This window comes from Carcharodon carcharias, chromosome 19 (assembly GCF_017639515.1).
Source record: "Carcharodon carcharias isolate sCarCar2 chromosome 19, sCarCar2.pri, whole genome shotgun sequence".
Taxonomy (NCBI): domain Eukaryota; kingdom Metazoa; phylum Chordata; class Chondrichthyes; order Lamniformes; family Lamnidae; genus Carcharodon; species Carcharodon carcharias.
In genome coordinates, this window is record NC_054485.1 from 40,131,232 (window position 1) to 40,151,386 (window position 20,155).

The following is a 20,155-nucleotide window of genomic DNA, read 5'->3' on the forward strand; positions in this document are numbered from 1 at the left end:
GGCACTGGGTGGCTGTCCTCCTTTTCAGGATATTGGCGCTGACCACCATTGCCAGTGCCTCCCAAACCAGATTGGTGATATTGCTGCCCATCCTGTGGCCAGTGTGGGGAGGGTGGGTGAGGTGGGGGTGTAGACGACAACACGGTGGGCCTCTGCAGCATCCAAAAGGTGGTCGAGGGACACATCATTGAACCAAGGGTCTGCAGTCTTTTTGCCTTTTGGGACTGTGGGTGCCATTGGGGCTGGAAGCTCTGAGAGGTATGCGCATGGCTGCACTTTAAATATGGCAACCGGCATGATGAAGCGTCGAGGTGATGGCATGGTGGGCGAATGAGAGCCCGTCCACCATGGAAACGGTGTGTTTCACAGGAATGCATAATTGATGCGGCAGGTTTGGCTTGATAGGGCATGAGAACCGCCATTGTGGCCGTCTGATAAAACATTTTAGCCGTCTGCTACCACACTTAGTGCAAATCTGGAATGATTCCATCCCATGTTTCAAATCCAAAACTGTTACACAGACAACTTGTGATGTAATTATGAACAGGACTTTAGTTTGAAATTTTACTGAAGAGAAAAGAGAAACAAGGCTGATTCACATTATTAGAGTTTTTAAATCTGAAGAGTAGCTTAGTAAGCGGGAACTTATCAACCTTAAAGGAAGACATTCAGAGGGAACCAAAAAATGTATGCAAACTACTTCAGGCATAAATATTCTTGGCCACAGCAACAAGGTAAAACAAGTCCACTAATTTTTTACAGTTTTTATTAAAAAAAATAGATGTGTTCCTCACAATTGAACGCAATGAGTGGGTGGGTGGGATTTCAGCAGGCAAAGGCGGTGCCTCTAAAGTTGACATCGGGCCGTGACCTGAACATCATCCCACCCATTTTGGGGTTTTACCTGGGCAGGTTTGAAGTTGAGCTAAGAACTCCTGTGTAACCATTGGATGAGTCATTACAATATTCAACCTGGTCTTTAACTGCCGATTTAACTAACCATCCTGGCTTTAGCAGTCAGCACACTTATTTCCTGAACTATTAGCAACTCGCCAGGGTCTCCATTGGCGAGTGCACAGAGGGGAGTGCTTCCTTAATGAAACTGAAAGGCTGGAAAGTCTTTGATGGATGGAACTAAAGAGCTGCAGCCATGGCCAGAGGAGAGGCTGCTGCTCATCGCATTCCTACTCAGAGAGTGCTTTCAGTCTTGACAAATGATTGCCAACTTCATGCAGGTCAGTTCACTTGTCTTGCACTTCATTCAGCTTCAGCTTCACTTCTCTGCTGCCAGCTTTCATTATAGAATGGGTGCAGCTTATACACCTCTACCTTGTACCTCTGACAAAAAGCAAGAGGAGTAAAACTGAACCCAGCATCAGAAGCAGCACCAACTGCCTGCTTCTCAGTCACAAACTGCTCCAAAGGACAGAGAGAAATGTACCTTGAAGGAGGTGAGATCCCCAGTAGCCTTTGAGATGCCTGTCACCTGGAGGGCCAAACCCAACCACTCCCCTCACTCTCCAACCACCCTGGGTCTGTTGTGTGCTTGCTTCCCCTGTAAGGGGTGAAAGCAGAGAGTTCAGTGTTCAAAATGGCTTGTATGGAGGAGGGGAGGACAACATTTGCTGTGGGTGACTATTAGCCATGGGTAAGAGAGGCTAATCGGATGAGAGTGCTTGTTAGCATTGGCTGTTTGGATAGGGATATGAGGTGCCTGGAGAAAGAGAAATGAATGGTGCTGATGGAGTGTTGTTTTGAGCTGTGTAAGAGAATGTTGGGAAAGTCAGAGTTTTGAGCTTGGCACCTGAAAGTCACTCACTTCTCTCACCCACGTGAGGTCCCGAATCCTCTTGGTGCACTGTTTCCAGGCTAGAGGAATTGTACTTCTGCTGCCGACTACCTCAGCCCCTTCCATCCACTCCTTCCTCCTGTCCTTAGGGAAGATCAGCTCACTTCTGTCTCACAGATCCTGCAGCTAGATCTCCGGGGAAGAGAGAGACCCGGGACTCAGCTTTCCCAGGTTGTTGCAGACTCAGGAATCTATGTCCAGTTGAGTCATTGGAACTCATGCCAGGTCCCTTTAATTAGAAATTTTTTCTTTGACAGATTCAGTGTGCCATACTGCCTGCCCGCTCTGATTAGTTGGGGGAGCCAGAGGCAGAATGCTACTGCCATGGCTTTGTTAAAGGACTACGACAAAGTCCGCTCCTTCACCATTCAGCTTCCTAGCCCAACACAGGTCTTGCATCTTCGGCTAGGACTAATCGTTGAAAATTCTGCCCAGCATTAGTCATCCTGTTCACTGAAGAATTAGTCGGCAGTGGTACCTTCATTGTTAAATTTACATCTAGATTCAAAAGAGCATTGAATTATTGTCTGAAGAGAAGAGATTTGCAGAACTGCAGGGAAATGGGACTAAGTGAATTGCTGTTGCAGAGAACAGCACAGGCATGATGGGCTGAAAAGTCTCTTTTTGTGTGGTAATCATTCTATGATTTCTTTTTTCTATGATTTCAGCTGGCTGGTGCCGGCTTTCGGACAAGCATGTGATGTTGATAATGCCATGTGTCCGTGAGGTATAAATTGTTTTGTGCTGCTGTGCCTGTTTTATGGGTATAAAACCAATACAACACTGATCAACTTAGCAATGCAATACCTGCACCCAATATATTAAAATAAAATTGTCCTACAGAACTAACAGGAATAGGAGTGCTCCCATGGCTCCTCATTTTTACAATTACTTTCCCTCTCCCATTCATTAACATTCATTCCCCCCACCATCGTTTGCCACCCTCCTTCATTGTCATCCATTTCTCCCTTTCCCCTCCCTTTCATTGCCATTCTCTTTTCATTCTTATCTATTTCCCCTTTTATTTACCATTCATTCTCTGTTTTCAACTCAGATTCATTCCTACTTGAGTTCAGCTGACTAATATCCTTATGTGGATTTCTCTTCACTTTAGTGTCACTCCCTATGCTTTTGGCAGAGACAGCAGCCTCTGCAAGTGGTGTGATAACAGCCTGGTCCTGGAGGTATGGAACTAGAGGGTGGGGAGGACTAGCCCATGTTAATTTTTGCCAGAAAACACTAACATGTTTTCTGAGTTTCCATCTCAACAATTGAGAATCTGACATATTTGTTAGAGCAGAGTTTGCCCTGGAACTGGCCCCAAATGTACTTGGCCTTGAATTACAAAATGCTAACTTGAAGGAAAATACTCTATTCTCTTACCTCGATGATTACAAAAACACACACGCACAAACACAGGCACACACACACACACACACAGATAGAGACACGTGTGACACAGACGCACACAGACTACAAACACACGCATGCGCACACATGCATGCACACACACTGAACCAAACACACACACAGAACCAAACACACACACACACAGATAGAGACAAACACACAGACATACACGTACACAAACACACACATGCATGCATACACACAAACACAGGCACACACAGACAGACACACACACAAACACACAGACATACACAGCTGGAGTCAAACACACACAGACACACACATATAGGCACACATAAAGAGATAGATACAGAGAGAGAGACACACACACACACACACACACAGACACACAAACACTCAAACACACATACGCAAAAACACCTTTTCCAAAATAACTGCTGCCGAGCATTAAGCTGAATATTTTCAGAACAAAGAACAAGCATACAATATGGCAAATACTAATTTTTACAGTCAAGCCTCACTTTAACTCGTGCAGCAACAAACTTATCGCCAGGGTTCAATTTAAAAATAAAATCATCGTCACATCTCTTCCTCTGCTTTGGGCTTTGGAAAAATCAGAATTTTGGGCTTAAATTGTCCTCCTGGCAGGAGGACATTGACTGTGCTGACCCTAATCGGGAGGCAGTGGTGTAGTGGTATTGGCACTGGCCTGGTGATGCCAACACTGAGGGTAATGCTCTGGGGACTTGGGTTCGATTGCTCCAGATGGTGGAATTTGAATTCAGTCAATAAAATCTGCAGTTAAAAGTTTAATGTTGGCCATGAAACCATTGTCGAATATTGTTAAAAATCCAGCTGGTTCACTAATGTCCTTTAGGGAAGGAAATCTGCTTTACCTGGTCAACCTACATATGAATCCAGACCCGCAGCAATGTGGTTGACTCTTGAGAGGAACAAATCTGCGAAGAAATTGGGAGAGGTGCAAACATTATACAGTAATTATAATGGGGGAATTCAATTAGGCAAATGTAGACTGGGACAGTGGTGGTGGAGAGGGGAGAGAATTCCTAGATTGTTTTCAGGAGAATTTTATGCAGCAGCATGTGTCCAGTCCAACAATGTTGGACCTGGTTCTTGTAAGTGAGGTGGGCCAAGGAGATCAAGTTTCAGTGAGGGAACATTTAGGAGAGAGTGATAATTGTAAGGTTTATGATGGCAGTAGAAAAGGACAATAGGTAATCCAAAGTAAGAATAATTAACTGGGGGAGAGCCGACTTCAATGGGGCAAGAATGGAGGGTGGGATAGACTGGAACCAAAGGTTGGTGGGAAAATGTTAGCTGAACAATGGGCTACGTTCAAAAAAGAAATGATTCGGGCAGTTATGTTATATCCCCTCAAAGGGGAAAGGAAGGGCAAACAAATCCAGAGCTTCCTGGATGAAAAGGGAGATAGAAATTAAGATAAAGAAGAAAAAGTGTAGTTAGGACAAGGGTCAGGTAGAAAATACAATTAAGGACAAAGCTGAATACAGGAGGTTCTGAAGGGAGGTGAAAAAGTAAATAAGAGAAGCGAAGAGGGATTATGAGAAAAGACTGGCAGCCAACATAAAGGGGAATCCCAAAGTCTTCTATAGGCATATAAATAGTAGGAGGGTGGTAAAAGGAGGAGTGGGGTCAATTAGGGACCAAAAAGAGGATTTACACATGGAGGCAGGGGGCATGGCTGAAGAGTTAAATTAGCACTTTGCATCTGTCTTTACCAAGGAAGCAGATGCTACCCAGGCCATGGTGACAGAGAAGGAAACTCTGTCACTGGAAGGGTTCAACATTGATGAGGGGGAAGTACTGGATAAACTGTTGGTACTTAAAGTGGACAAGCCACCAGAACTGGATGAGATGCATCCAAGGATATTGAGAGAAGTGAGAGTGGAAATTGCAGGAGCACTGGCCATAATCTTTCAGTCTTCCCTAGACTCCAATGATTCTAGTATTTATACCATTTATCTGAGAAAGATTGCTAAGGATTGCTACAACACTGGCACCTACCCAGCAATGTGGAAAATTGCCCAGCTATGTGCTGGACCCAAAAAGCAGCACAAATCTAACTTGGCCAATTACTGCCCCATCTGTCTACTCTCCATCATCAGCAAAGTGACGGAAGGGGTCATCGACAGTGATATCAAATAGCGCTTGCTTAGCAACAAATTGCTCACTGAAGCTCAGTTTGAGTTCTGTCAGGGTCACTCAGCTCCTGACCTCATCACAGCCTTGGTCCAAACATGGACAAAAGAGCTGAGCTCCCGAGGTGGGGTGAGAGTGATTGCCCTTGACATCAAGGCCACATTTGACCAAGTGTGGCATCAAGGAGCTCAAGAAAAACTGGAGTCAATAGGAACTAGGGGAAAACTCTCTGCTGGTTAGAGTCATACCTAGCACAAAAGAAGGTGGTTGTGGTTGTTGGAGGACAATCATCTCAGTTCCGGGACATTATTGTAGGAGTTCCTCAGGGTAGTGCCCTAGGCCCAACTATCTTCAGGTGCTTCATCAATGACTTTCCTTCCATCATAAGATCAGAAATAGGGATGTTCGCTGATGATTGCACAATGTTCAGCACCATTCACAACTCCTTAGATACTGAAGCTGCAAGAGCTGACAATATCCAGGCTTCGGCTGACAAGTGGCAAGTAACATTCGCACAAACAAATGCCATCTACAAGGCACGTCAGGAGTGTGATGGAATAATCTCCACTAGCCTGGATGAGTGCAGCTCCAACAACACCCAAGAGGCTTGATACCATGCAGGATAAAGCAGCCTCTTGACTGGCAACCCATTCAAAAACATTCACTCCCTCCAACACTGACTGCCATTATTGGAACAACCTTTAACAATCTTCCTCAGATAAATGGTAAAATGACAGGATTATAGAATTTTACAACACATTAGGAAAGCTTTTAACCCAATGTGCCTATACGAACTCACTGAAAATTCCCAGCATTAGCATCCTTCACCTGATCAGTTCAAACTTCAACTCAAAAGTCCAAAGTCAATATTCTTCAGCGTAAGGTGGGCTATGTATTAGTTCTCACAGCTCGGAATGCATTCCAATGGATAGCAAGGGAGCATAGATGCATTCAGCTGCATTACTAGAGAAATTGAACTCAAGCTTATACTTTTCCAAGATTTCACCTATTAGGTTATTGGGTAATTAAAAAAAACAATATCAGGGTAAGGAAACATTTTAGAAGACTGTCATAGTTTTCAATGCAGGAGCATGGAGACATGATGGGTGGAATTTTCTGTTCTGGAGACTAAGACTAATGGCGGGAGAGAAACTCAGGTGACTTCCACTGGAGAGCGGGGCAGCTTTGTGTACCATCTACAAGGTGCACTGTATGAACTCACCAAGATTCCTAAAACAGCACTTTCAGACCCACGACCACTACCATCTAGAAGGATAAGGGCAGCAGATGCATGGGAACATCACCACCTGGAAGTTCCCCACCAAGCCACCCTGCCATTGCCATTCCTTCACGGTCACTGGGTCAAAATCATGGAACTCCCTCCCTAACAGCACTGTGGGTGTAACTACACCACAAGGGCTGCAACGGTTCAAGAAGGCAGCTCACCACCACTTTCTCAAGGGCAATTAGGAATGGGTATTAAATGCTGGACTAGCCAGCTTCACCCATGTCCCATGAATGAATACAAAAAAAAAAAATGTCCAATTAGGGGCAACTTTGTGTTTTACGCCATTGTCTGCTAGGAACTTTTTTCTTCCCTCAGATGTCCCAAGTCTCAAATGGGAAAAGTACACACTAACAATGAGAAATCTTGCCTGTATGGGTGAACTACCTGTAATTTTTCAATATGTGGTCAATATAAGTTCCTAAATGCCAACACACATTTAGAAGATTATTCCCTTTCTCATCCCACCCGTTGTGTTTTCATCAAATGATCTGAGGATAGGTACTGCACGCTGGTTGGAAGCAGAATGCATAATAGCTTTTTAAATGGAATTGGATAAATATTTGAGAACGAAGTAGGACAGGGGAATTGGACCATGCAAATTGCATTTTCAGAGAGCCAATGTATTGAAAGTTTCCTAATGCATTGTAAAATTCTATGATTCAATGATTCCAATAATTTTTCCATTTCTCTGAGAAGGATTGCTAATTTAATACTAAATTAGGAGCAAATTTGAGTTATACGCCCATGTCTGCTAGGAACTGAGTTGAGTCTGTCCCAACATATTTTACAGAAGGTCTTCAAAAACAAAAACAGATATTGGACTTCCATCCTGTCAGTCTGATCTGGGTTCAAACTCATGGTTCCAAATTCTTCTTCCTACAAAAAAAAAGTGATACAGATTTTGCAATCGAGTTCCATGACCTAACAATAAATTGTAAGAATTGCATGACTTTGAATTACGTGATTTTTGAGAATCGGATTTTGAAAGCAAAAAAAAAAATGAGGCAACTATGATACATTTTAATTCTCAAGTAGCAAATAAGCCCGTAACATAAAAATGTCTAAAAAGTTTGAAAAATAAATGATAAGAGAACAAGTAAAGATTTTGGAGGTGTAAATTGGAAGGCCTGTTCTGACCCAAGCTTAATATTTTTGACTAGTAATGGGCAAAAGTAATATGTTAAATAATATATGAGAGGCTTATTGTTAGCCCTTTAGAACAATTCCTATCTAATAGTTCCAATGTCTCTTCACTTGCTTGCTGTACAGGTGTGCTTTTCTGTTGATCATTTACTAAATGAAATGGTTAAATTAGATTTCTTTTACACAGGTCATGCCATGTAACTTAGCTGAACATATAATGATTTATTTAAGATTTCCTTGTAAATGTGTCCCAGTTTGTTAAGTGCTTGTTTCTCGACAATCTATGGTATGATGATAGTTCCAATCAGCTCGAAGCAGATTTTTTTGATAAGCTTACAACATAAATATTTTTCTAAGACCATTCCTAAATGCAAGTTTGACCATAGAACATAAGTCCATGCTTTCGTTGGTTGGGGTGATCTGATAACTAGATGTAATCTGAAGTAAAACGAATGGCCTCAATTTTACATTTGCCTTTTCAGCTTTTTCAAGATTATAGTATGGAAATTGCATAGCATAATATTGTTGAAGCACTTTTATCAAATTGCCTTGGCTATTTTAATGGAGATCCAAGTTCAAGGTCTGCGTACTTTCGCTCCTGGACCTGATCTGGATGCCACTGGTCAACTGTTCACCCAAAAAAGGCCAGTGGGTGGAAAAAGAATGATTTTCATTCTGCACTTAACTAGCTTTGACCCATTCCTTTTGGCTCCCATCCTACTATGGATTTTGGTTCCATACCACTGAATGATCTCAGCTTTGCTGCTATTTGATCACTTCCCATGGCCACTATCTTTCATAATTTCTCCATTAATCACACAGAAGTGGACCAGGCCAGCTCCTGTTCCCAATCTCATGTGTCCCTCACCTCTCTACAGGAACCAACAGACCAGCTTCCTCAACTGCACTAATCCAGTGGATTCACCCTACACCCTCCACCCTCCACTGGCCAACTGGTCTTCACTGCTCTTGACCCTCAGGTTTCAATCCCACAGCTCTTCTGATGCTATATCGAGTCCTCTGGCAATGTGCACTGTGTCCCTCTATTAACCTTTGCTGGACCCCAGAATCAATGTCTGCTAGTTGCTCGTTGACTGTCTACTAAATTAAATCATTACAAAACACGAGTGAGGACTGTAATGTTCCTTTATTGTCTTAAACTTCAGTTTCCAGACAGTGGAACATCTCCATCTATTCCACAAACTGGTAATACAATTGGCCTCCAATTGATTGAGAGTCAATGAAAATTAAAACGGGTAATACGTGTTGAGCTGCTACTGGCAGTTTTCTCCCACAGATTGAAATTTGCCCTCTCTTTTTTTAACATATATTTCTTATTGGTGGGGAGGCCCTGTCTCATGGCTGAAGGATACCTCTATTCCGCATATTAAAGCTGTGTGGACCATTCTGAGATCTGAATGGAAAAATTGCATCATGTATTGAATACATATTTGAGTTTTCTGCAAAAAGCCCAAGATTTGCAGCTAGTTCTAGGAAACTGAACAGGGATGAGTAGGCGAAAGGACGAGCCAAAAATAATTGTCAAGAAGCTTGCACTTGCCTACTTAGCGTGAAAAGAGAACCTGTAACTTACTTAAATTGCTGCTGTTTCAAAATTAGCCTAGCAAGCTGAAAGGATAGAGTAGGTACAATATACAGAGGCCCAGCACTCAAGCTGCTGCAAAAGTTCCACACATCGCTGCATTTAATCATAACATTCCCTTCATTTTTTCCCATCCCTCCAGCCCACGCAGTAAAACATCTTGTTTTTAGATGTTAGGCATGTTTTGCTTTGATTCAGTTCTAGTTAGCATGTAATGTCTGGGATGATTTGCACACCAGTTTACTCTCCTGGTTTGGAAGTGGCTAGTCTTTTCTCAACATCTCGCTCACCACATAAAATAAGGACTAAAGTAAAATCTTGTTGAATGGCAGCATGCAGCTGCATAACCATTTGTAAGCATGAATGGGAAAAACTCAATTCAGAAATATCTTAATGAAATAAAACCGTTCATTACTTTCTTCTGCATGCCTCTTCTGCATACCTAGAAACACGTTCAAGGAAATATTTAACAAGGAAGTACACAAGAATTAAAAATGAATGCCAAATGAAATATATTGATTAATAAAACTTATAGATGTAAACAGGAACAATTTAACATTTTTTCTGAAGGTGTGTTTCATCTCTGAGTGCACTCATTGTTTCTCTCAGTGAAATGTAATTATTCTAATCCAAACTCATACTCTGCCTGCCTCTCACATGTATCCCCAACGGCTGATTCAGTAAGGATTAATAAGGCATCAAGTATAGATGTGAGAACAGAGGCACATCTCAGAATGAAATATTCAGACTAAAGCCACTCTTACATTTGCTCTGTCTCTCTTGTCACTGTCACTTCCTATGAGAATTATAACAACTCATGCGATAAATCACCTATATTCACTCAGCAGGCAATTTTGTTCGTGGTTTCATTGTTGTGAATCATGCTCATCTGGCAAAAATCAAACGTTCTTCAAAATAGAGTCAGGCAGGAATAGATGTCCTTAGCACCCTCTCCACCACTATTTAATTAAAAGCCCAAACACATTAACATGGGGTGCATTTTACTGCCCCTGCCGGATATGTTTTGGGTGTTTGGGGGTCACATAAAATAGGGTGGGTGCCTACCCCACACCTGCCCGCCTACCCCCGAACTTACCTCCATAATACGGGGAGGAGGGAGGAAGGTTAATGGGGGTGGGTAGCCACCAAAATCGGCAGCTCGCCCACCATATTCTAATAAGTAATCAAGGGTCAATTAGGCTTGTATCAAGCCGATTGATCCCAATAATACACTGCCCTACCATAAAATGTTTGGCATGGGCAGTCAAGAGGGAGTGGGCAGCCTGATTCTTTTAAAAAGTTCTTCAAAGGGTCGGAAGCAAGGGTGGGAGGTGGAGTTTGCTCTTTGGGGACTACCCTTTGCTGATTATGGGGTGTTCTCCACCCCTCAAGATTGAACACCCCCTTCCTCCCAACTCATAGCATCAGTCTCCTGCTGGCAACAAAATCTCTCCCCCGATTAAGTTGAATGGCATTGATGCTGGATTCCTGGCTGCTGGTGGTGGGGTGCCAACTAAGATCACGAATGAGCCAATTGATACCTAATATTCCTGAGCTCACAACAATCTAGCGGTGACTCAGGGATTAAATGGGGACTGCAAACCGTCAGAATGAAAACCACGTCAACAAAAAAATGTTATCAAGAGCACTATTAAATAACTTGGCTCTACAGTTAACTTTTGACAAAAAAGACATAAATCGTAAGTCTATCTGAAAAAAAAAATCTGGTCATCTGTTCAAACTGCTTCTGTTGACAGTTTACAGATGGCCTCATTAAGAGTGCTTTGCTGAGCTTCAAGGTAGGCTAATGGACTCAGCTCAGCTAAGTATGGGTCTGTTTACACAGCTTGAAGTCAAGTGCTAGCTTTGTGTGATTGTTACCATTGTTACTTTGTAATAACATCATCTTTCTTTGAAGAGGTCTTTCAATGCATGTGTGTCTATTTGGACAGGATTAAGAGGTGCAAAGTGGATTGAAGGTTTCTTCAATGGGACTTTCACTGCCTGTGTTTGATTGACAGCTTTCTAAGCAGGTAAGGAGGGAATGTTAAATGCCTATTTTGTTTTAGTTCCCAATTTGAGACTAGGGCTCCCCCATGGTAGATTAATTCACTGAAGTGCCATGGGCCATTCCTCCCAACAAAATGGGCCTGACTCCATCAAAATTGTAGGGTGTTTGAAATGTCCACCCAACCCACCAGCCCCCAGCCGCCAAGGTTCAGATTGCAGCGTGTAGACTCGCTATCTGCACCTTTATCCAAATAAGTGCTGGAAAAGAGAATGGGCACAGGAATCCCAGAATTGGGTCCCGCCTGCCATTTTTAAAAGCCTCCTGACTCAGCCCAACTCCGTGAAGTTCCAGGCCTGACATACTTGTGTTGTACTGAGAGAGTGCGATTGGAGGTATAGTCTTTCAGATGAGACATTAAACTGAGGCCCTGTCTTTCCCTTCGGGTAGTTGTAAAAGATCCCATGGCATTGTTTTGAAGAGGAGCAGGGGAGTTATCCCTGGTTTCCTGGCCAATAGTTATCCCTCGAAAACTTCACAGAAACAGGTTGTCTGGTCTTTATCACGTTGTTGTTTGTGGGAACATGCTGTGTGCAAATTGCTGTATATTCTACATAACAGCAGTGACTTCAAAAATAAGAGATTGCCTGGAAACCGCTTTGTGATGTTGTGAAGCCTGTATAAATATAAGTCTTTCTTGATCAGTTATGAAAGTAATTTTTTTTAAAAAATTGATGTCACGGGGGTAATTTTAAATCTGGGTGATTGCAAAAGACATAGCTTCCCATTGTAGTCGTTGCCCTTCGATTGACTTCAGTATAAAGGAAACTCAGGAAAATATGATGGGCGGCTAACTCAACATCACGCAGTTTAGACTATTGCTCAACATTATAATTAACGTCATTCACTCAGAGAATAGGTGGTGGTGGAGCCAGCAGATGATTAAAGGTCTCTGAACAAACTGAATGGGGCATCATGCAAAGAAAATCAAGCATTTTTAACAAATAATTTTGGTCCATTTCTTTTAGGGTGAATGAAGTCAGTGATGGGAAGGGAACACCTTCCATTTGCCGAACAGCATTCCTGGACAGCAGCTTGCATTAAAGCGCAAAAACCTTATCAAAGAGTTCTGACTGCTGCAATTCACATCTGTCATTAAGGCCAGAGATTAAATTACAGCCATTAAGTGACTTCCTGCTCTCAGGCACTTTATATTATACATGTTGTTGTAATGCCGCATGGGGCTTTGCCCAGCTTGGGTCTGCTATCTTTGCCAGATGCAGTTAGAATTGATTTCAATGGCCAATAATCTCAGATCGGTGAAGCATCACATGCCAAGAATTCCTGTGTGCACAGGGAAACCTGACTTAGAAGGGTTCCGCAGGGAAAATATCCCACCAGAAGTCCAGTCCAGATAATGAAGATCAAAAGATTCCTATTGGCATGAGGAAGTCATTCTATCTAATGTTACTTAATTCATCCATAACAACCCTACGCTATCCACTTTGTTGTATCAAGCTTTTTGTTAAATGGCTCTATGTTTTTGCTTGCACCATTCTATTCAGAAGTGCAATCCAGGCGTTTCTATCTAGGTGGGGGAGAATGTCCTGATATCAGTCCTGAAGTTACCATTTAGTAATTTGAACCTGTGTCCCTCGTTTTATTCCCTCAGTTTAGTATAAAGAGTCTGGATTAATCTTTTCCATACTTTATATTTTATGCCTCTCAGAGGCCTTCATCTCAGGCTGAAAATCCCAAGGGGACAAATTCAATTGCCCCCCAAAAACCAGGGCCAGGATTGCGATTAATACACACCTATTCAAAGTAATGCAGGCAAAATGTAAAATGATAATTATACTGATTATGGGGTGCAGCCCACCATTGAAAGTGTTGTTTAATGGCTGTACATTTCAACAGGAGGCTTAGGTTGGTGTGAGACTAGCACCACTTAAAGTTGGCCTACATTTCTTAAAGGTGAGGTGCATTCTGCCTGCAGCAGGGTGGTGAAAAGGAAGTTAATGAGCTCAAAGAGCTTGAAAAGTGGTGCAGCAGTCCAGAGAGCATGTGCCAAGGTTCTCCAATGCAGCACTTGAGGCCATGGTGCAGGAGGTGCATGGGGGGGAGACAGATCACCTACCCACAGGGAGCCAGGATGCCCTCCAGGCAGGTACTGAGAAGGCAGTGGGAGCAGGTGGCTATCATTGTCAATGTCAGCAGTTTAGCCCTGGACTTGGACACAGTTCTGGAAGAGGATTAATGACCTCACACAATTGGTCAAGGTCAGCATTTCATTACAAATGAACTACTAGCCTCATACAGGGAGCCTGAGCAAAACTGGAGTCAATGGGAATCAGGAGAAAACTCTCCACTGGTTGGAGTCATGCTTAGCACAATGGAAGATGTATGTTGTTGTTAGAGGTCAACCATCTCAGTTCCAGGACATCATAACAGGAATTCCTCAGGGTAGTGTCCTTGGCCCAACCATCTTCAGCTGCTTCATCGAGGACCTTCCTTCCATCATAAGGTCAGAAGTGGGGATGTTTTCTGATGATTGCACAGCGTTCAGCACCATTCACGGCTCCTCAGATACTGAAGCAGTTAATGTCCAAATGCAACAAGACCTGGACAATATCCAGGCTGACAAGTGGCAGGTAACATTCATGCCACACAAGTACCAGGCGATGATCATTTCCAACAAGAGAGAATCTAACCAACTCCTCTTGACATTCAAAGGCATTACCATCATTGAATTCCCCACTTTCAAGATCCTGGGGGTTACCATTGATCAGGAACTGAACTGGACTAGCTATATAAATACTGTGGCTACAAGAACTGGTCAGAGACTAGGAAACCTGAGGTGAGTAACTCACCTTCCGACTCTCCAAAGCCTGTCCACAAGCTACAAGACACAGGTTAGGAATATGATGGAATACTCCCCACTTACCTGGATGAGTGGAGCTCCAACAACACTCAAGAAACTTGACACCATCCAGGAGAATGCAGCCCGCTTGATTGGCATCACATCCACAAACATTCACTCCCTCCACCAGCGACGCACAGTACATGGCAGCAGTGTATTCCATCTACAAGATGCACTGCAGGAACTCACCAAGGCTCCTCAGACAATACCTTCCAAACCCTCAACCACTACCATCTAGAAGTACAAGGGCAGCAGATGCATGGGAATACCACCACCTGGAAGTTCCCCTCCAAATCACTCACCATCCTGACTTGGAAATATATCACCGTTCCTTCACTGTCGTTGGGTCAAAATCCTGGAACTCCCTTCCTAACGGTACTGTGGGTGTACCTATGCCACATGGACTGCAGCAGTTCAAGATGGCAGCTCACCACCACCTTCTCAAGGGCAATTAGGGATGGGCAATAACTGCTGGCCCAGCCAGCGACACCCACATCCCTGAAAGAACAAAAAAACTGTTCCATTCACTGCAGCCCCTTCACTCACACAACAACTTCCTCTGCCAACCAGGACAAACATCACATTCATTGCCTCATCATATCTTTGTATACTTTGTACTGCTGCAAGCTGCAGCTTGCACACACTGCCAACTATTCAACTGTAGCAGGCACATCACCCAAACACATTGCACTTCACTCACTGGCACATTTCCTTCTCTCTGACAGGACAAGGTGGTCCATAATCAGAGGCAGCAGCACTTAACTATCAGGGGTCAGGCATGGCTATATGGCCTCATCCTGATAGAGCTGCTGCTGCTAGAAGCCATTGGTGCAGCCAAGACTGAGGCTGAACCCAGTGGCAGGTTTGGAACCATTGAGGATGATGATATGTACCTACTTAATTCACCTCATTGAATGCCAATTCACCTGCCATTCATGCTGCAACCTGTTATGTTTTACAAACTTAGTTTAGCCATGACTCTTTTGCTTTCCATGTCACCCCCTCTCCCCTTCTCTCATCCTAACCCTATCCTTGTGCACCTATATTTTCAGGCACCTGAGAACTGCCAGCTGGCCAGGCAGTGAGATTTGAGGCTGCAGTCTCGCCAGTGAAAGTCAGCAGCCATTGGGGTAGCACATGTATGAGCACTCGGCCAGGTTAAGATCCTTGTAAGGCAGGTGCTAAGAGAATGCACAAGGTTGATTAGTTGAGTTTTGTATGGGATATTGGATACATCGGATAAATTTAGTATGGAATGGTTGTTTTTGTTGCCTTTATTTCAGGGTTGTGGCTGAGAGAATGCTTTGATGGCCCAGAACTGATGGATGGTAAGGTGTGAGACTGCGAACAATGGGAATTTGGGTTGTACTCATAGGAACCAGAGTCTGACTCCATTTAAATTCATGAATCTCTGAAACTCAATACTGGTAAAGGCTGTACCATTATCAGGATGATTTCCGGTAGGCCATGTGTGCTAAAACAAAGATGCAGCTTTTTGATAATTGCACTTGATGTTGGTGATCTAACTTCATACACATCCATCCATTTAGAATGTGCACTTATGATCGATAAAAACATGGTACCTAAGAATGGTACATGGTACCTACATAATCAATATATAGTCTAACTCAGGGTCAACCAGGCCACTCCCACAGATGCAGTGGAGTTGAAACAGGCAACTTCTGTTGTTGCTGACAATGGAGACAGTGCTTGACCATGCTTTCAATGTCACTGTCAATGCCTTGCCATCAGACATAGCTTTGTACAAGCATTTTCATCTTTGATATGTCTGGATGCACATTGTGAAGCTCTGTCAAGAGTGGTTCTCTACCTTGTGATGAGACGACAACTCCTGATCCCCACAATAAGATTCCATCTTGACAACTTAACTGTTTTTCAGACATGGAATGGTCTCATCTCTTCAGACACTGGTGAATCTGACCACCCTTGCAATATAAGATCTCTGACTTTTGGCAAAATTGGGTCTCTGTTTGTCCAATTTCTAATTTGCTTCATACACACAGGTGAAGAAGCAAGAAATTCAGTACAAGCAGAACATGTGGCACTGCAGCATGTTCAATGCTACCTGGTAATGGGAGATGACTGTGTGCATCCGCATTTGCAATATGTAATCCAGGACAGTATATAAAGGTATACTCATACTCAGATAATATCAAAGCCCAATGTTGTATTCTTACTGATGCTATTGGCAGAATGGCCTTATCCTCACTGAATAAACTCATTAATGGTTTATGGTCCAACACAACAGTGAAATATTGTCCATGTAGGTACTGGTGGAATTTCTTCACTCTGAATATCACTGATAAACCTTCCTTCTCCAGTTGGGAATAACCCTTCTTGACTGTGGAGAGGGTTCTCGAGACATAGCCAATGGACCTTTCCAATCCACCTTCCATTGTATGTGACAACACAGCTCCCACACCATAAGGAGAAGCATCACATGTTGATGCCAATTCTTTCGATGGGTCATAGTGCACCAGTAAACATGATGATTGTAATAATTTCTCTACTTTCACAAAGGTTTTTTCCTGTATGAATTCCACGACCAACGATGATTTTTTTTTAACAACATGTGCAATGATGCTAACAGTGTTGATAAGTTTGGCAAGGAGCAGCTATAATAGTTGATCATGCCAGGAAAGACTTAAGTTTGGTTACACTGGACAGAGAGGGCATATCTTTCATTGCCCTAGCTTTCTCTTCTACTAGATGCAAACCCATGGCATCCACCCTGTAACCCAGGTAAGTAACTTTTGGTGCTTGGAATGTACATTTCTCTTTCTTTAATCATACAGTGGCTGCCAAGAATCTTTTTAACACCTTATCCAGGTTGGCCAAGTTTTCGGTTTCGGTTGACCATGTGATCAGAGCACCATCTGGGTATACTACCACTTAGGGGAGTCCTTGCAAAAGACTCTCCATTGTCCTTTGGAAGATTGCACATGCAGATGAAACTCCAAACTGTCTCTTGGAGACAGTTACACACAAGGATTCCATGCTCACCATTCTGTACTCAGACAAATTTTGGCCATGGTGAGAAGATGCCCTCTAGCAATGACATGTACAGAAAAACACAGAAGCAGCTGTTGATAAAGACCCTTGTGTATGTTGATAGTCATGTACCCTCTAGACGTGCTATCCAACTCTAATTGTTGATAAGCATGGCTCATGTCCAATTTTGTATAGGATTTGCCTCCAGCTAGCTTTGCATGTAAGTTGTCTATCCTTGGAATAGGATACTGATCTAGCTTGGTTTCCTTGTTCACAGTTAATTTATAGTCCGCACAAATATAAATAGTTTGGTCAGGCTTAACCGCTGGCCAATTCCAAGAATTGGACAGGTTGGGTGATGCTTAGCCTTTCTAACTGGCACAGTTCTGCAATCACCTTCTCCTTTAAAGCATAAAGCACAGGTCTGGCCTTAAAGAAACCAAGTGTCACCTGAGAATCTGCATATATTTTTGCTTGCAAGCCTTTTAAATTCCCTAATTCATCACAAAATTCACTATCATATTTCCTTAGCAGTTTAGGATCTCCCCCTGTTCTCATGTGAAATATTTCAGACCAGTCAAGCTTGAATTTTTGTAACCAGTCTCGGCCCAGAAGACTAAGTCCTGTCCTGTCACTATGATCACTGGAAGCTGGGCTGTCTGTTGCTTATAAGACACAGGTACTATGGCAATGGCCTTTACCTGAATAAATTCTCCAGTATATGTCTTCAATTTAGCGGTTGTCCACTCCAGATTCAGTAGCTGGGTGCCTTCAATTAGGTATTTGAATGAGTGCTCTCCCACCACTGTGGTTGAGGCCTCCATATCAACGTCCATTATTAGTAGCTTCTCATTAACTTGGATTGTGACAGTGATAGGTTCGGTTTTTTACAGCGGTAATGTTGTACAGAGAATAGATGTCGGTATTGGCAGCTTCAGGTTCTGCTGTATTTTTCAATTCAGTCATGTTGCTTTGCCGCTTTATGAGTTGTTTTAACTTCATCCTGCGTTGCCTTATTACATAAAAATTCTTATGGCAGTGATGGCGTTCTGCCTCTTTAAATCTGAAGGTGTCTGGTACGTGGTTAATCCCCACATCTATAATAAATTAACCTTGGAGTCACTGCTGAAGTGTTTCTACTAGGCCTTTTGTTTTTCTAACAGCAGATGTTGCCTCTCGCTTCACTGCTGTGTCTCTGGTTTTCACGCTACACCCAGCGGTAGGTTCTCACCCCACATGAAGAACAGTGCCATGTTCTACGAGTTGCAAAGCCTGCGAGTCTCTCGGAGAACTTTCCACAGCGAGTGCTATTTCCAGGGTGCACTTCAAGTCGATGTCGATCTCTGTGAGTAAACAGCACTGAATGGCTTTGTCGTGAACTCCACAAACTAATCAGTCCAGCGGCATATCATTTAGTGTGTCTCTGATGTCACAGTGTTCTGTAAACTGCTTCAACTTCACTATAAAGGTTGCGATGGACTCTCCTAAGGCCCTAACTCTGAAATTAAACTTAACCTCTGCATTATTATGGATGGCTGGAAATGCATTTTCAAGGGGCCCACTAATTCATTAAAGGTTTTAGAATTGGGCGCGTTTGGGGCTATCAGACTGTGGATGAGATTGTACATCTGCTACCACACACAAAAGGATTGCTTTTAGCTTTTCCTCTGCGGTAATTTTGTTCGTTACGAAATAAATACCAAGGCGCTCTGCATACCGGCTCCAGTCCCCCACAGTTGCATCGTAAGGATTGACTCTGCTGAAGAGTGGCATGACTGATGAGTAATCTTTTCTTTTTTCTTAAGATTTGATGTACTGATGTTAACAAGGCAAGGTGCAGTGTCAGAGCCATTTTACCCTCGTCCCCAAATGTAATGACTTGACGTACCGGACAGGTTTCAACAAGAAACAGATAATCTTCATTACAGAGAGCTTTTCAGATGCTACGTGCTTGAACAGGATCCTCGACAGGAAGCCCCACCCCCCCCGGATTACCTGGCACTTGGGGCTTATTGGTTGAAGCCTCCAAGAACATCACGTGACCCCCTGATAGGCAGTAGGAGAGACTATTCCTTCAGTTATTATAGAGTGGTTATACACTGGAGGCAGGTTAAATCATGGCTTTCAAAAGGGAATTGGATAAACACCTGAAGATAAAAAGAATTTGGGGAGTTAAAGGGACAGAGGGCTGGGGAGTGAGAACAGCTGAATTGCTCAAAATGGCGGTGGTGGTATCAAATTAGCATTAGACACAGTCACGATCTGCCTGCTCTGCACTTTGTCACTTCCTCATCACACCCATACCAAGTTGGTGTATAGTTCAGGCTGCACTGGAAATGATCGCAAGTAATGCAAATGCCATTTTGATAACAAAATGGCACCTGTGGCATTAAAACTATGGTCGCTACAAAGCCCCATTTTTCTGCAGATATCTCTTCAGTCTTACCTCATAACTCCAACCCCGAGATAAACAATAAAAAACTGGATTAGTAAACGTGATCTACTTACTTGGATCTTATACTTTATCTTCGATGTGCTTTCTTGGAAGTTCAATGTGTTCCTTTACATGCAGTAGGGTGGTTGTTCTAAATACCACTACCACAAGGGTGACTGGCAGATGTAAGGGAGGTCTGGATGGAAGATGGGGCACTAAGTGAGAACACTAGATCCCTTTCAAAATCATTCCATCAAATTGGAAGAATTGAGACGCCCAGATGAAGTCATGAGTCATACCATCCAGTCAGCAGAACATTCCATTGTAAATGAAATCCAGCTCATAA

At 43.0% G+C, this 20,155-nt stretch overlaps 1 long non-coding RNA gene across 1 annotated transcript; it reads right to left on the reverse strand.

Moving 5' to 3' along the window:
* Window positions 1-1,085: 1,085 nt before the first annotated feature.
* On the reverse strand, window positions 1,086-20,067 carry LOC121291057. Its single transcript, XR_005945950.1, has 3 exons — window positions 19,884-20,067; window positions 4,117-4,179; window positions 1,086-2,347 (listed from the first exon to the last, which is right to left on the reverse strand). It is a non-coding gene; the product is annotated as an uncharacterized LOC121291057 (long non-coding RNA).
* Window positions 20,068-20,155: the final 88 nt, after the last annotated feature.